We start from the raw sequence: 14,231 nt of genomic DNA, 5'->3' as shown, positions 1-14,231 counted from the left end.
GCTATGGAGACATCTCCACAAGAAGTTCTCTCATGGCTCAGTGTCACAGCGAGACAGCCGCCTGGGTTGGTTCTCTGCTCACATGTGAAAGTCCCCTCCCCTGACTTACAGCTTTCCCCACAACTGCTTTCGAGGGACCAATCTTGAGCTACTGGGGTACCATTTTAAGGATGAGCTGCTCAGAAGCAAAGGTTTTCTTCACCTATCTCTGGGAGCATCTTCAGCTCCAGGAACAGAGGCCCTCCTCCTCCCCTGGGAGCAAGGGTCCCCATCACTTTCATCTCTAAGAACAGAGGTCTTCTCCTTCCCTGGGAGCTAGGGTCCTCATCAAATTACAGCTACTGTCATTTGCTAATTTCAGCACAAGTACTTTCGCTCACAATTGCAATTTGAACGCTCCACCCCCCATGCTTTCATGAAATTACAATGGGTACTCTGATATATCATAGTCCATAGCTTTACAACAGAATTTCAGCTTCTAAGCTTGAAGCATCTCCTCTTTCTTCTGCCTCAGGGTTTCAGCTCTTCCTTCTTTACGGACTTTGGTGTCTCTTTTTTTTCACGTGCCTTCACCTTCCGTCTTCCTCTGACTCAGGAGAGGATTGATGTCTGCAGGCTTCATCTGTTCTGGAGGAAACTTACAGCACTAAAAAAGGGTTAATCTCACTCGGGCCTTGCAGCTGGAGTTCACTTATCACTGTTGGTCACAGGATCTTTGCTGGGCAGCAGGGCAGCCTTTGGCCACACTGGAGGGGGGGATGGTGGGGAGCCGGGCTGTGCCGCCGGCACGGAGCAGGGCTGTGGGGGGGCCGTGGATGGAACAGGGCCGCTACCTGTCCAAAAGCCGGAAGACAAGAGAGCTTTCCCGGGCTCCGTTCGTTCTTAAATGTGGATCACAGAGGCGTGTCAAGCTTCTTAAGTGGCTTAAAAAGTTGCCAATATTCAAACTAGGCAGTTGATAGGTTCTGTCAAGTCATAGAGGAAGCTATAAGCACCTCTTTGCAAGAGAATCACTCCTGTGGCCATGCTAGACCATGACATTAACCATTAACCATTTTTTTGGTTAAAAGTAAGATTTCCTCCAAAATTTCATTTGTTCCTCTTGAAAAAGAGATAAAAGTCTTCTTTTATCTTCTTTTCATTCCTATCGACCATGTTTTTCTCTACTTAGAGGTAATATTTAAGGCCTCTTAAAACTAGTACAACCACAAATAAATATTGTTATTGTTTGAAATGTGACTAAAAAGAAGCCAAAATCTCCCCTCTATCTCCAGAAGCACGAAAATATCCCTGAGCACCTCCACCCACCCACATCACTTCATGGAGCATCTCATTAGTCCCGAAAGGACAGCTCTGAAAGTGGTGTTCTGGTGAGAATTCCCTTGCTGTAGTCCTTGACTAAACCTGGGATGTTTAATTGTCAGATCTTTAGTCTCACCCCTGAGTCAGGTGTGCCCTGTGGCCAGGTCAGCTTCTGTGGGGTTCATATTTTGTTCAGCACATCCCATATTTTTTTACACCGTCCCATGTTACTCACGCATTCTTACGGCACTTCCAAGCACAGAATTCCTATGGAAATAAGGTTTGCTATGCCAGTTTTTGCCTGTGAGGAATTTGGGATAGAGAAAGGCAGTTCAAGCACCCTACTTTGTGTAACCATTCAACCCTGAGCTTGAGAGCCACCTCCCCTTCACCTGCATGATTCCTGGCCTTATGGAAAATAGGGAGAAACAGGAGACAGCAGACAAATAGCTAGAGCTATTTGTGGGTTCCACTGTGGGAGAAACAGGATGAGTGTGCAACCAGGAGACATCCACAGAATAATTTTTATCCACTTTGTAGGAGAATGAATGTCCTCTCCAAACCGCTTGCATCCAGCAGGACCCAGGACATCAGAAGAGAAAGTACAGTACATCGTGAAACAGTTCTTTTTCCATGGGGAGCAAAGCACATTCCCAAATTATATTGGTAACAATAAACCCCTGAAATAATACAGTACATGTCTCTCCAGTGAACAGTGTCGTTCTGTGTTCTTCAGAGCTGGGCGGAATAAAACTGCACAGAACAAAGGTTTCAAGTTTCCCTTTTTTGATGCTCTCAGACCTGAGTTAAAAAATAATTAATTTCTCCACATCCACAAAGAATTTTGGCGGTTTTGCCGTTGGTGGAACATAACAATTGTCAGTAAAAAAAGAGCCAGTTTTCATAGAGAAACTAATGTGTGAGAAAACAGGCAGTACACAGGAGAACATCTTCTCTTCTTCATTTCAAATCAGGGTAGGGACAGGAAGCTGATTTGTTTTACTGTTTAAAGCAATGTGGGACACAAACCTTAGCTCTTCTCCCCGAGGATGTGAATGTACTCCTGCTATGTGCAGTAGGAATTACAGGCCAAGTCCTGCTGTTTCTCAGCTGGGTTAGAAAGCTCTGGCACTCCCTAGTCCGGGGATTGTCTCTTTTTGGCACACACAGATGAGGAACATTTCTCCATGGCTGTGATGGTGTGGATCTGACAGTGTAGAGCCACCTCAGGCCCTACATTTACTAGCATAGATGGTTAAAGCCTCCCCTCTCCCTCCAGTGCTGCTTGGCTGGATGGATGGATGGATGGATGGATGGATGGATGGATGGATGGATGGATGGATGTTGACCTGGATGCAGGCTGGTAATGCGGCATCACAGATAAAGATGATTTTCCAGAACTTTCCATTCAAACCCATCCCATTTCAGCAGCTTTTGTTGTTACTGAACTGCAATGCCCAGCCTACAGCTTTCACAGCCTCCATGAAGAGGTTTCAGCTAAAGATTTTTGGACTCTTCTCTGCAAAATACAACCAACCATGTAGGAAAAAAAACCTCATAACCTTTTACTTTGGAATTTCTAGGTTGTATTGAATCTCAACAACCTGAAACATGATGGGAAGGCAGAGGAAGGCTGACCTGCTCTAAGCCCCAGTAATGTGCTGTGGGGTTGAGTCTGGCTAAGGATTAACCTCAGGAGAAAAGTGAAAATTCCAATTCACTAATGCAGGCTGGCATGTTCCATGTTTTATTTGGGCAACCACATGGATAGAGCTGGGCCTGCTCCATCTCTTTACAAGTTCCTGGCATCATGTAGAATAAATTTTTGTATTGCCACTGAACAAATCCCACTCTAGGGATGGAGATGCTGAATGGGGTTTCCTCCTAAAATTTCTAGCCCTCTTACAGAGATAACAGGAATGGGAGCAGAAGACAAGAGGAATATTTCCATTTTGTTCTCAGATTTTCACTTGTCTGCAGATGCCCCACTTTTCTGTCAGAAGGGGCTGAGGAGGGGAAATATTATTCTGTGGGGTTATTTTGTTTTTCAGATGCTTTGTTCAACAATACAGCCAGAAAACCCCATGAAAATCAGCCAAGTCACAAAGAATTTCACCCCATTCCAAGGACTCTGCCTCTTACATGTGCTGAAGGACACAGCCTGCCTATGGAAAAAATTAGTATGGAGTCATGTAATTAAAGATTATATCATTCCACATACAGAGGGGAAGCTTATTTCAAATACATACCACTAGAATTTCATTCTGGCATCCCCTAAGGTTTGGGGCCTTGACATCAGAGCCTTACCATTTGTATAATGTTTCAGGGAGGTGGTTTTTCTCATAAATATATGTGTGACTAAATATATTTTTAATAAATATACATATCTATGCATTCTTTTATATATATATTTATGTACATGGACCTGTAAGAAGTTCTGCTCCTGTGACAGTCCTGCTTCCACCAGTGGTGCCTCCTTGCAAGGGGACCTGCTCCTGTCCTGGATTTGCTGTCAGATATTAGGATTCTCTGTGGAACACATCTCGTGCTTGCTCAGCAAATCCCTTTATTTTTTTCTCTGGGAAGCTGCTCATAGGTACTCCATCACTCTGACATTTTTCCACCAGGATAATGATGGAGCAAACAAGCACAGTAGCTGACTCAGGAGGAAGGTGTAAGGCTGCAAAGTGGCTGAGCACAGAAGCTACTGTTTCTTTATTTGTTTATTTATTTTTAAAATCCACACCACAGAACAGCTTTTCTTTCCTTTTTTTCTTTTTTTTTTTGCATTACAAGCAACCAGTTTTTCCAAGCTTGGAAATTAACCCAACTGCTGACCAAAGGATAGTATCACACCCAAAAAAGGCAAACAGCAGTCACTGAAAGGATGGCAGCAAAGATGGCAGAAAATAAGTGTTTTAAAGGTGGGTAAGATGGCTGGAAACTCCTGGTAACTGAGGGATCACATGTGCTTGAATGTAAGGAGACAAAGAGGAAAGGGCTGCGTGGAGTTTGAGAAAGGCTTCTGTACATGCAGGAAACTTCCTGAAACACTAAATGATTAAATATCTAGAGAGTAGTCCCATAAAGGTGAATACAGTTTTTTTGTTTTATTTTTATACCATAAGTAAACTTGTTAATATATTTCACATTGCAAAGTGACACAGCTTTATGTCTGTTCATTTTTACCTTCTCACTCTGATATACATTATCTGTCACAACTTGAATACGATTTTGCTGTCCTATTTTGGGAACAAAAGTAAAACAGAGTGTTCGCCAAGTCATCATACTTCAAATTTTCCCCAGGGTCATATTCTCCCCTCTCTGCCTCAGAGGGCTTGCCAACTTCCAAAAAAACTCATTACTTTTACTTGGCAACTGATATTTCTTTCATCATGTTGATAGTTTTACTTTCTTTTGAACAAAGAGACTGGTGTGATTTATATTATATGACTGCAAATAGAAAATTAGCATCTCATTAAGATCTAGCATGGTTTATTGTGGTGTACATTGCTCACATGCCCCTTGATTTTGATAATTTTCTTGTAGCTACTATACTATTTCTTATTCACTGTCTAATAAATCTGAAAAAATACCTTTCAATAACCTCCACTACATCAATGCAGCTTTAGCAGCTTAGTGGTTCAGAGAAAATGAAAGGAAACATAATTCCAGTGCTACTGCTAATGTAACTCTACAGGGCAACATTTTCAGAAGCACTCCTACACTTGAATTCAAGTTAAGTTTTGTATAAATAAAGTTTTAAGTGGTCCCCAAAGAGAGAAAAAATGAATCATTTGAATCCAGAGCTTGTCAGATAAATCACTCAGTTTGGAGATGGAACGGCAATCCAAGACATTTCTCCAGCAAGCTTAATCACATCTATAATGCTAAAATCATAGAATGGCCTGGTATGGAAGGGACTTTAAAGATCATCCAGCTTCAAACCACAATTTCCACTAGACCAGGTTGCTCAGAGCTCCATCCAATCTGACCTAAACACTTCCAGGGATGAGGCAGCCACAGCTTCTCTGGGCAACCTGTGTCAGGGGACCAAAGCAAACTGTGACTCTAAATGTCCTGAACAGGAAGTTTTTTCTTATGGCTGACCCTAAACTGGGATCTGACCAGCTCTCTGTGTCAGCAGAGGTTGCAGTCTAGCACAAGTTCCCAGAGACATGGAATAATGGAAGTGGGGAGGGACCTCAGGAGGTTCCTGCTCCAACCTCCATCCCCACCAGTCACGTCCAATGTCAAGATCATATGAGGTTGCTCATGATCTGGTCCAGCTGAGTGTCAAATCTTATCTTGCAGGGTAGTCAGGAGTGTTCAAACTAATACATTAGTCCCCTGTCCTGAAGCCTGCTGCCTCTGATGCCAAATTTCAGCATAAGTACTGTGGTGGAAAAGCTCCATTTTGGCACGGAAAGAAACAGCTTTTACTGGACTTGAAACCTGGGCTGCAGCATTGGCCCTCATTGACTAAAGCATCACACCTGAAAAGCTTTTTCCAAGGGCTGTACCACAGAGAAAACAATGATTTTACGCAAAAAATCCTCCAAGATGCGCCTCAGATTTCCCCACACAGTGGTGGTTAAAACATATTGGCAAAACTAAGCTCAGCTAAGGTCAAAAGCAAAGCTCCTGTTGACTGCAATTAATCACCAGAAGACCCTTTCATCCCAATTCTACTCCTACTGACATGCAAAGCAAAATTCTTGCTGTCCTTGGTGACCCAGCATCAAACCTTTCAAAAGCAGCTTGGGGGGGTGGGGAGTTCTGTTCTTTCACATCTCTATATGTATTTTTAATTTCACATTGGAGCAGCCTTTTATGGCCAAAATAAAAATCCCTGGAAAATAACTTTTTTTCACAGAATTGCTGACAGACTGTTAAGTAGAGTGCCACAAACAGCACTGCTGTAATGATTAGTTGAACAGGCTGATTACACTGGGCTTCTGTGCTCTCAGCAATGGCAAAAACTCATTTGATTTTCAATAAGCCATCCCCCTTGAATCAATATTTTGTATTATGTATTCCATTTGAAGTACTTGTATAAAGACTACAGTAGTATTTTACCTTCATATTTCATTTTTAGAGCTCATGTAGCATAATTAGGCACATTTTATGTAGGTTTGGCACACAGTTTAACAATAGGTAGAATTTACCTGTTAGATTTACCTGCAGTCAGATCTGTATCTGTGCATAGTTGGCATGTGTGAGAATGCACATCTCTAATTGCAGTTCCTGATCTCAGCTATCTGACCTATGATTTTGTGTGCCTTTTCCTCCTGGATGCCTATCCAGAGACACCTTTAAGAGGAATAATTTTCAGGATGTATTGAGTGTTGCCCACAGAGGCCTGGAGGCACAGAGATATTCAAACTCAGCACTCTTTTTTTTAAAGGTTAGGTCATATCACAGATCTCTCGTTGTGCATCTCCCTGTGTGGAGTAACCAGTCTGCGTGGCAGACAGAAATACAAAGCTGAAACCTGCCCAATCTCTTTGAATTTAAAGATTCTCCTTTTAATCAGCAGCACCATAGTCCAGACAACCCTGGCTGTTTAATGTCACCTAGATAACACAAAAATATCACCATGGCAGTGGAGGTTCTCTTAAACACAAAGTAACTCTGCTTCCTTCTTCAGTTACTTATTTCAGCACAGGTAAATGAGCCCTGAGCCAATATGTGAGAATTTGCCCCAAAAGGAGCCTTGCCAGAAAAAATGGTCCCTGTTGCACCCTGTCACCTGAACTTTCTGTTGCCTGGAGGCAAATCATGTCCTGTCAGGCAACCTCATGCAGGACTGGCCTTTGGTGAACTGGGGGTCTTCACCCTGGGGCCAGAGAGAAACTCAAAGGCCTGAGCAGATATTGTGAGGCCAGCATTGGAAAATTGCCTGAGCCAAGCCCAAAGTGTGGCTCATGCAGAAGTAATTCCAGGGTCAGTGCCGAATTAAGGCTACCTGTAAGTGAAATAAGGAGCAGCTGAGGGAGCAGATGGGGTTTAGCCTGGAGAAAAGGTGGCTCAGGGGAGACTTTATTGTTCTCTGCCTGAAAGGAGATTGAAGCTGGGTTGGGATTGGGATTTGCTCCCAGGGAACAGGGGACAGGACAAAGGGAAATGGCCTCAAGCTGCACTTGAGGTTCAGGTTGGACATCAGGAGGAGTTTCTTCACTGAAAGGGTTGTTAAGCATTGGAAGGGGCTGCCCAGGGAGGTTTGGAGTCCCCATCCCTGGAGGTGTCCAAGGGAGGCCTGGACACGGCACTCAGTGCCCTGGGCTGGGGACAAGGTGGGGATGGGTCACAGCTGGGACTCAATGATCCTGGAGGTCTTTTCTGACCTCAGTGATTCTGGGACCTGAAAGGCTCCCACAGATTCAGAAATTTATGTCTGGCACCACTGTCTGGCTGAGATTTACCCAAATGTAATGCATCTGAATGTGTCCCACCTGTCCAGGCAGGAAGGCAGCCTTGCCATTTGTGGGGGTTTTTGTTTATTTTCCTTTTAAAACCACTGATGATGTTATTGGCACCGTGTTAAGCAGTCAGGGCAGCTGAGTTCACTGCTGTCTTATGGATTTTGGTGAGAGCATTAAGCTGCAGGAAAGTGAATAGGTTTTTAAGGAGAAGCATTTCTGTGGGAGCCACACAGAGGCTCACTAACATATATGAATTTTTATTTTGAGGAAACAGCATTAAATTTATGAATATCACCCCAGAGTGCAGTATCTAAATACCTTATTTGCAAGAAACTCTTTGGCTGAATAAAACCCTGACTTCAGTGGGAGTTTTGCCACTGACTTCAATAGGGGAGGATTTTACTGAGTTTATCTCCTGGGAAGGAGAAAAAAAGGAAAATCCAGGAACATAAGCCAGCTAAATAGTGATTACCTAAAAACACTAAGTAAGAAAAAAAAAACAAAAAAACACTTGGCAAAAATCAAAGAAAATTTCTGCGTTACCAAAGGGACTGAAAACTGTTCAAGCAAATTCTCGTGCCTGCTCATTTATACAAGGATCAGCTTACAGTTTTCTCAAGGCGGTGATTAAACAAACTGCAGTTTTCCTTAAGTTTGCTTGGCTGTTGATAAACAAATGATGGTGTAAGTGAGCATAGAAAAATGCAAAGCAGTGAAAACAATAACAAGGAATCCTTCTCACCAGCAAAGGAGAAGATTCAGCATCACAGTCAGGTATATAAACAGAAACATTCTGACTTCCATGGCTTCCCTATGTGTTTAAAACATGCTGAAGTGAGGTTCCTGGATGGAAAAGGTTTCTTAAATCAGGACCAAAAGTATTTTGACAATAATAACACCTCATCTCTGGCTTCTCCCAGCTGCGTGTCAAGGCAAACTCAGTTCTGGGGTTTTGTGGAAGTTCTTTAATTGCTTTGAGATTTGACTGGAAAGGAAGAAAAGTAGATCTGAAATTGGGCCGAATAACAATCTCAGAGTGCTAAAGGGCCACTGAAATCTCTGATCTGCTACAGAATATGAAGTCACAAGTCAAGCTGGTGCTTTCTGAATAGGGACAAATGGATTGAGAATTTGAAATACGACAGACATGTTTTCTAAATTCTATACATAGGAACACACTGTGCTCTCACAGAAATTCCCGTTCCTGAGTCACAAAAAACCAGTGTGGCAAGAACTTGGAGAAACTCCAAGGAAAAGCCATTTTTACAGGTGCTTTTCAGGATTGTCTAGGAGAACCTGTAACAAGCAAGAAGCAAAAAAGATATAGGATATCCTCTGACTGCTGACGTTATAGACTGAAGAAACCCACAGGGTCTGAGAGGGGCCTACAGGCTACCTTTGGGAATTAATTCAGGAATTTACCCTGTTGCAATCATAGCAACCTAATTGTTTCTATGCTGAGATTAACTCAGTTTCCCTTTCACAGAGGACTTGGAATGTCTCTGACAGACCAGGGTGGTGAAAGCTCAATAGAAAACTCACTCATCCTGCCACTGCTGGGTGTAAATGGTATGCAAAAGAAACTCAGGACATGATTTTTCTTGATTTTAATGCATTCATTGTCTTCAGGTGACTTCTAAACATTGCCTAAGAGGGACATAAGAATATCTGAATGGGCATGCTGGGGGTGGAGTTGCCCAGCACAGTAAGCTGGTAATGGCCTTTCTGGCCCCCTTGGATGGTTCCTGACCCTAGCTCACAACCTTGCCCCATCAGGGGCTGCTGATGGACCCCATCAGCCCCTGGGTCTGCCCTCCAGTGCTCAGATCCTGCAGGACACACCTGTTAGTGAGGGCATGACCAGTGCCAGGATTATCTCCATGTCCAGCTCCCTGGTCCTTACACCCTCACTGCTCCCTGATGTTCACATCTGGGAGTTTTCTCCACACTCCTCATAGCAAGAAACTTTCTTCGTAGGGAAAGAAAACTGAGATTCTTATATGACTTTTAGAAAAAAACACCAGTTCTCAAGGCTTTAGATGAAACCTTAAGAAATAGCAGCAACCTCGCAGAGAAATCATTTGGTTCTATAGATTATGCACTGGGTAATTCTCAGAAATGTTGGGACAGTAAATCAATAGTAAACTCTGAGAGATATAGTCTTAGCTCATTATGTAGTGCTTTAGTTCCCAAGTTTGTATTAATTTGAAGAACAGCTACCAAGGTCTAGTCCCATGCAGTGAGTTGAAGATAAGTTGACAAAATGTGCATTTTTCTCCTAGTTACAAATAAAGATTATCCAAAAGCCCTTGTAGATGTTCTAAATGAATACAGAACAGCAAAATCTTTTTTAATCTCTTCAGTTCCATTCTCACATGATTACCAGAGCTGAAACAGGAAAATAAGATGAACTGGTGTAAATGTATCAATATGGGAGTGGTAGTTAGGAACTCAACATGCCCTCACCATGACGTTCCCAGATTTGGGCCCAGCAGGGAATAACCAAACTGCCTTGGCTCCGGGAACTGGATCAAAAAGGTGCCCCTAGAGAAACTGCACTGCAGGTTCAAGGCCATGACTCTTTGTGCCTCATTCCCAGAAGTTAAAGACACCAGTCCCAGCTCTGTCACTGTCCAGCCACTGTGTGGTAAGAGAGTGATGATGGAAAAGGCACATCCCTTCTCTTCCCATGCACAGGCCCTGCTCTCTCCCTGAAACATTTGAAAAATAAGAGGTTTGTACGATTTACATCAGAGAAAGCAGTGTTTGTTTATAAAAAGAGAGAAAAAAGCAGCAAGCAAGGAAAAACCTCCATCTCCTCAAAAACACCAACTACCACTCTTGTGGAGAGGAAAAAAAGTGAATCTGAAAGGAAAGGCAAACCATGACACAATGCAGCATTTCAGGAATATTCTGCACACTGGCAGAGAAGATGCGTGAGCAGCTGAAATGGAAAGTTAAAAATAACAAGTAGCATGCTGAGGCCGGGTTTGCAGAGGATCAGACTATCCTTGCAGTGTGTTATGAACCACATTTGTCAAGGCTTATGCAAAGGCTGGCTTGGGGGCTCACCATCACACCACTGAGCACAAGGGAGGGTGGAGAGATGTTCAAGCTGTTCTGTCTTGTATCATCCAAAGGGTGAGTACACTCACAATCACAGAATGGTGGAAAACACCTCCAAATAATCGAGTCCAAACTGTGCCCCATGCCCACCTTGTCCCCAGCCCAGAGCACTGAGTGCCACCTCCAGCCCTTCCTGGGACACCTCCAGGGATGGGCACTCCAAACCTCCCTGGGCAGCCCCTGCCAAGGCCTGACCACCTTTTCCATGAGGAAATTCCTGCTGCTGTCCACCCTGAGCCTCCCCTGGCCCAGCCTGAGGCCGTTCCCTCTCCTCCTGTCCCTGTTCCCTGGCAGCAGAGCCCGACGCCCCCGGCTGCCCCCTCCTGTCAGGGACTTGTGCAGAGCCACAAGGTCCCCCCTGAGCCTCCTTTGCTCCAGCCTGAGCCCCTTTCCCAGCTCCCTCACTCATTCCTCACAGGACTGACTCTCCAGACCCTTCCCCAGCTCGGTTGCCCTCTGGACATGCTCCAACCTCTCAACGTCCTTCTCACCTCACCTCACCCATCCCAACCTCCTGCTCAATCTCTGCAGGGAAGGTGCCTCATCCACCATCCCAAAGGACCAAAATCCCGTGTGCCTCTAACTTACCCAGAGTTAAATGTGCTTCTAAAGTTCCCTTGCTTTGGCACAGCTCCTTTGCTCACAAGGAATACACAAACCCTCGGAGCAGAGCACAGGCTCAGCGCCGTGCTGGAATGGAGGATATTTGCTCACAAAATCACATTAACATCCATGGAACCGGAGCGCTTAATTCCCCATACATCGCTTTGAAAATGCAGCCTCAGAGCAGCCTTCAGCGGAGGATGGGGGTGGGGAAGGGGAGGCTTAGCCCGAGGAACAGCTTAAATTAAACTTCTCCTAAAGCTTTCCAGCTTTAACATGACTGCAGGCCTTCCCTATCTCCTGTAGCTCACAGCAGCTCCAATGATCACACGTACAGAGTCCTTGTCCTCAAACCAGGGAGAAATCCTCCCCTTGCCACACCATGAGGATGCAGAGAAAGTTCCTGGAGGGATGAGCTGCTGTGTGTTTACCCAGAGGGGTTAGCAGCCTTGAGCCTGCAGAAAACTTTCCAGTTTTTCTTTATGCATTTTTAATCAATTCTAAGCTACTTACAAATATGTGCAATTACTTTCTGCACTTCGCTTTGTAATAAGATTTAATGACTGTTCTGTAATCCTCTTGGTGAGCACTGATAATCAAACACTATGATTTAAATTTTAGATTTAACAGAGCAGTTTTCTACAAAATGAGGAGAAGTATATTTTTAATCTTTTATCTTTTACTGGAAGTTGGGAATTTTTCAGCTTTCTTATACACGGTCATAAAATAAAAAGCAGGATTGGGGTTTTTAATATCTTTTTCAAACTGGTGCCAGAACATCCCAGACCTTGCTTATTTTTTTGGAATTTTCTTTTTCTATGAAAATGTTTTATCTCTTACAAATTTATGGTCCTATTTTCAGCATTCTTGGGCACCTATTAAAGTGGATGAGTTGTAAAATTTTGTATACTTACCATACAGAGAGATCCCAGATGTGAAATAACTGTTTCTGTATATCGGCACACCTATGAAAGGATGGGCTTTTCTCATAAAACTCCTTGGCTCTTTATAAAGTGAATTTAGTGCTTGTGGAAAGAACAGGCCGATGTGATGGCAGCAGCTCAGGCTGTGAATCCACCAAGCCAACAGAGCTTTCTCTTCTCATTAGAAAATGCAGGACTCCTGAGAAAAGGACAAAAAGCTTGAAGGTCACAGACTGAGCAGTATCCGGGTTGTGGGGTCAGCAGAGACCTCAGGGAAGGAGATGTGATACTAAAAACAACCATCAAAGCCCTGGTAAATGATGGCAGCCTCTGGGGGGAATTCTAGCCAGCAGCTCCTGGCTCTGGCCCTCACACTGTCACTCCACTGAGGCAATAATTCAGGACTGAATGCAGCAGAGAATTACACCTTGTTTCTTGCTCCAGACAAGAGGGTAAAGCAGCTCCTCTGCAATGTGTGCCAAATGAGCTTTCCTCCATCAGGCAGCACATTTTCCACATCCACCTTCAGTGACAAGAGCTGTGATGGGGCAGCAGGAGGACCCACAGCTGGGCAGCCACTGGACATGTCTTGCAGAGTCCCAGCACGATCACCTGGATAATGACAGGGCTTGGGAAGGTCAGCTCAGGGCTCTGCCCCGTCGTTTCTGAGGGACTCAGCTTGACTCATTGTGCTGAGGTGAGAAAAAGAGCTTTATCTTCAGAAATCTGCTTCAAAATGAGTTATTTGTATCTATTTTTCTAATTTTTTTGGCAGAGAAAGAATATCCCAAACATGAGAAAGAATCACCGCCAGCTCTCTAACCTACCTTTATCCTGCTCTCTATGAAAGAAAAGAATTATCTTCTTGTGCAAGAGGAATAACTCAAGTTCACAACCACCTTGTGAACCACCACCAGTGCACCAGAGATGACTCAAATTTTATCCTGCTGCAGCTGCAGACAGTTTTCCAGGTTTACATGCAGGGATACCAAATCCCTCTGCTGTAGCACGGATAATCCCTTGCCATTACCCCCAGATGGAAAGGCAAAAACTACCGACTGACTTGTGCCTGCAGGTGACTCCTCATCTGAGCCAGGACAGGAGTGCAGGAGGATTCTAAGCAATGGAAAATCTTCAGTGGAAACTTTATGAAGAGTGAAGTTTTAGGAGAAAGCTTAGAGGGATTTAATATTTGAATGACGGGTGAGTGAACCTTCTTAAAAGGTGGTAGGTGTGCACCATTCACAGATATTTCTGTGTACACCAGAGAGTATTCCAGAAGTTTTTAAGAGTAAAAGGATCTGAGAAACTTATTTTTCTGTGGGATGTCAGTCTGCCAAAAGAAATGATGCAGAGTGTCCTTAAACCCAGCCTTGTAACCAAAAACATGCAGAGAAAGCAAAGGTCTCAAACCTCCCAGGGACACAGGTTACTGCCATTTCTGTTTTGTTACACTGTGTCACAGACAGTCCTTACCATGCTCATGAAAAAGCTGACAGTCATCCCAGGTTTTCTGCCAAATCAGGAAGAAACACTGTCTTAACCCAAATCTACTTTAAGTAGGGAAAAAATAAATAAATGCAACAAATCTGGGTTCACTCAACGGCTTTCTTTAGGAGCTTGTGGAGCTAAAGTCACTCGTAGTCCCAGCAGCAAAGTTCCCCAGCTGTGCAGCCAACCAGGATCTTCACCATGTTCCAGATTGTCCTATTGCCTCTCACATTTCCATTTCCACACCCCAACCACCTCCCTAATCTAGAGAACTAGAAATATGAACCCTAAAACCAAAACAAACAAAAATCACACATACAAAAAAACCCCATCCTAAACCACAAAAACAATTAACCCCAGT

This window comes from Corvus hawaiiensis, chromosome 2, assembly GCF_020740725.1.
Source record: "Corvus hawaiiensis isolate bCorHaw1 chromosome 2, bCorHaw1.pri.cur, whole genome shotgun sequence".
Classification (NCBI taxonomy): domain Eukaryota; kingdom Metazoa; phylum Chordata; class Aves; order Passeriformes; family Corvidae; genus Corvus; species Corvus hawaiiensis.
This window is presented reverse-complemented; position numbering follows the sequence as displayed.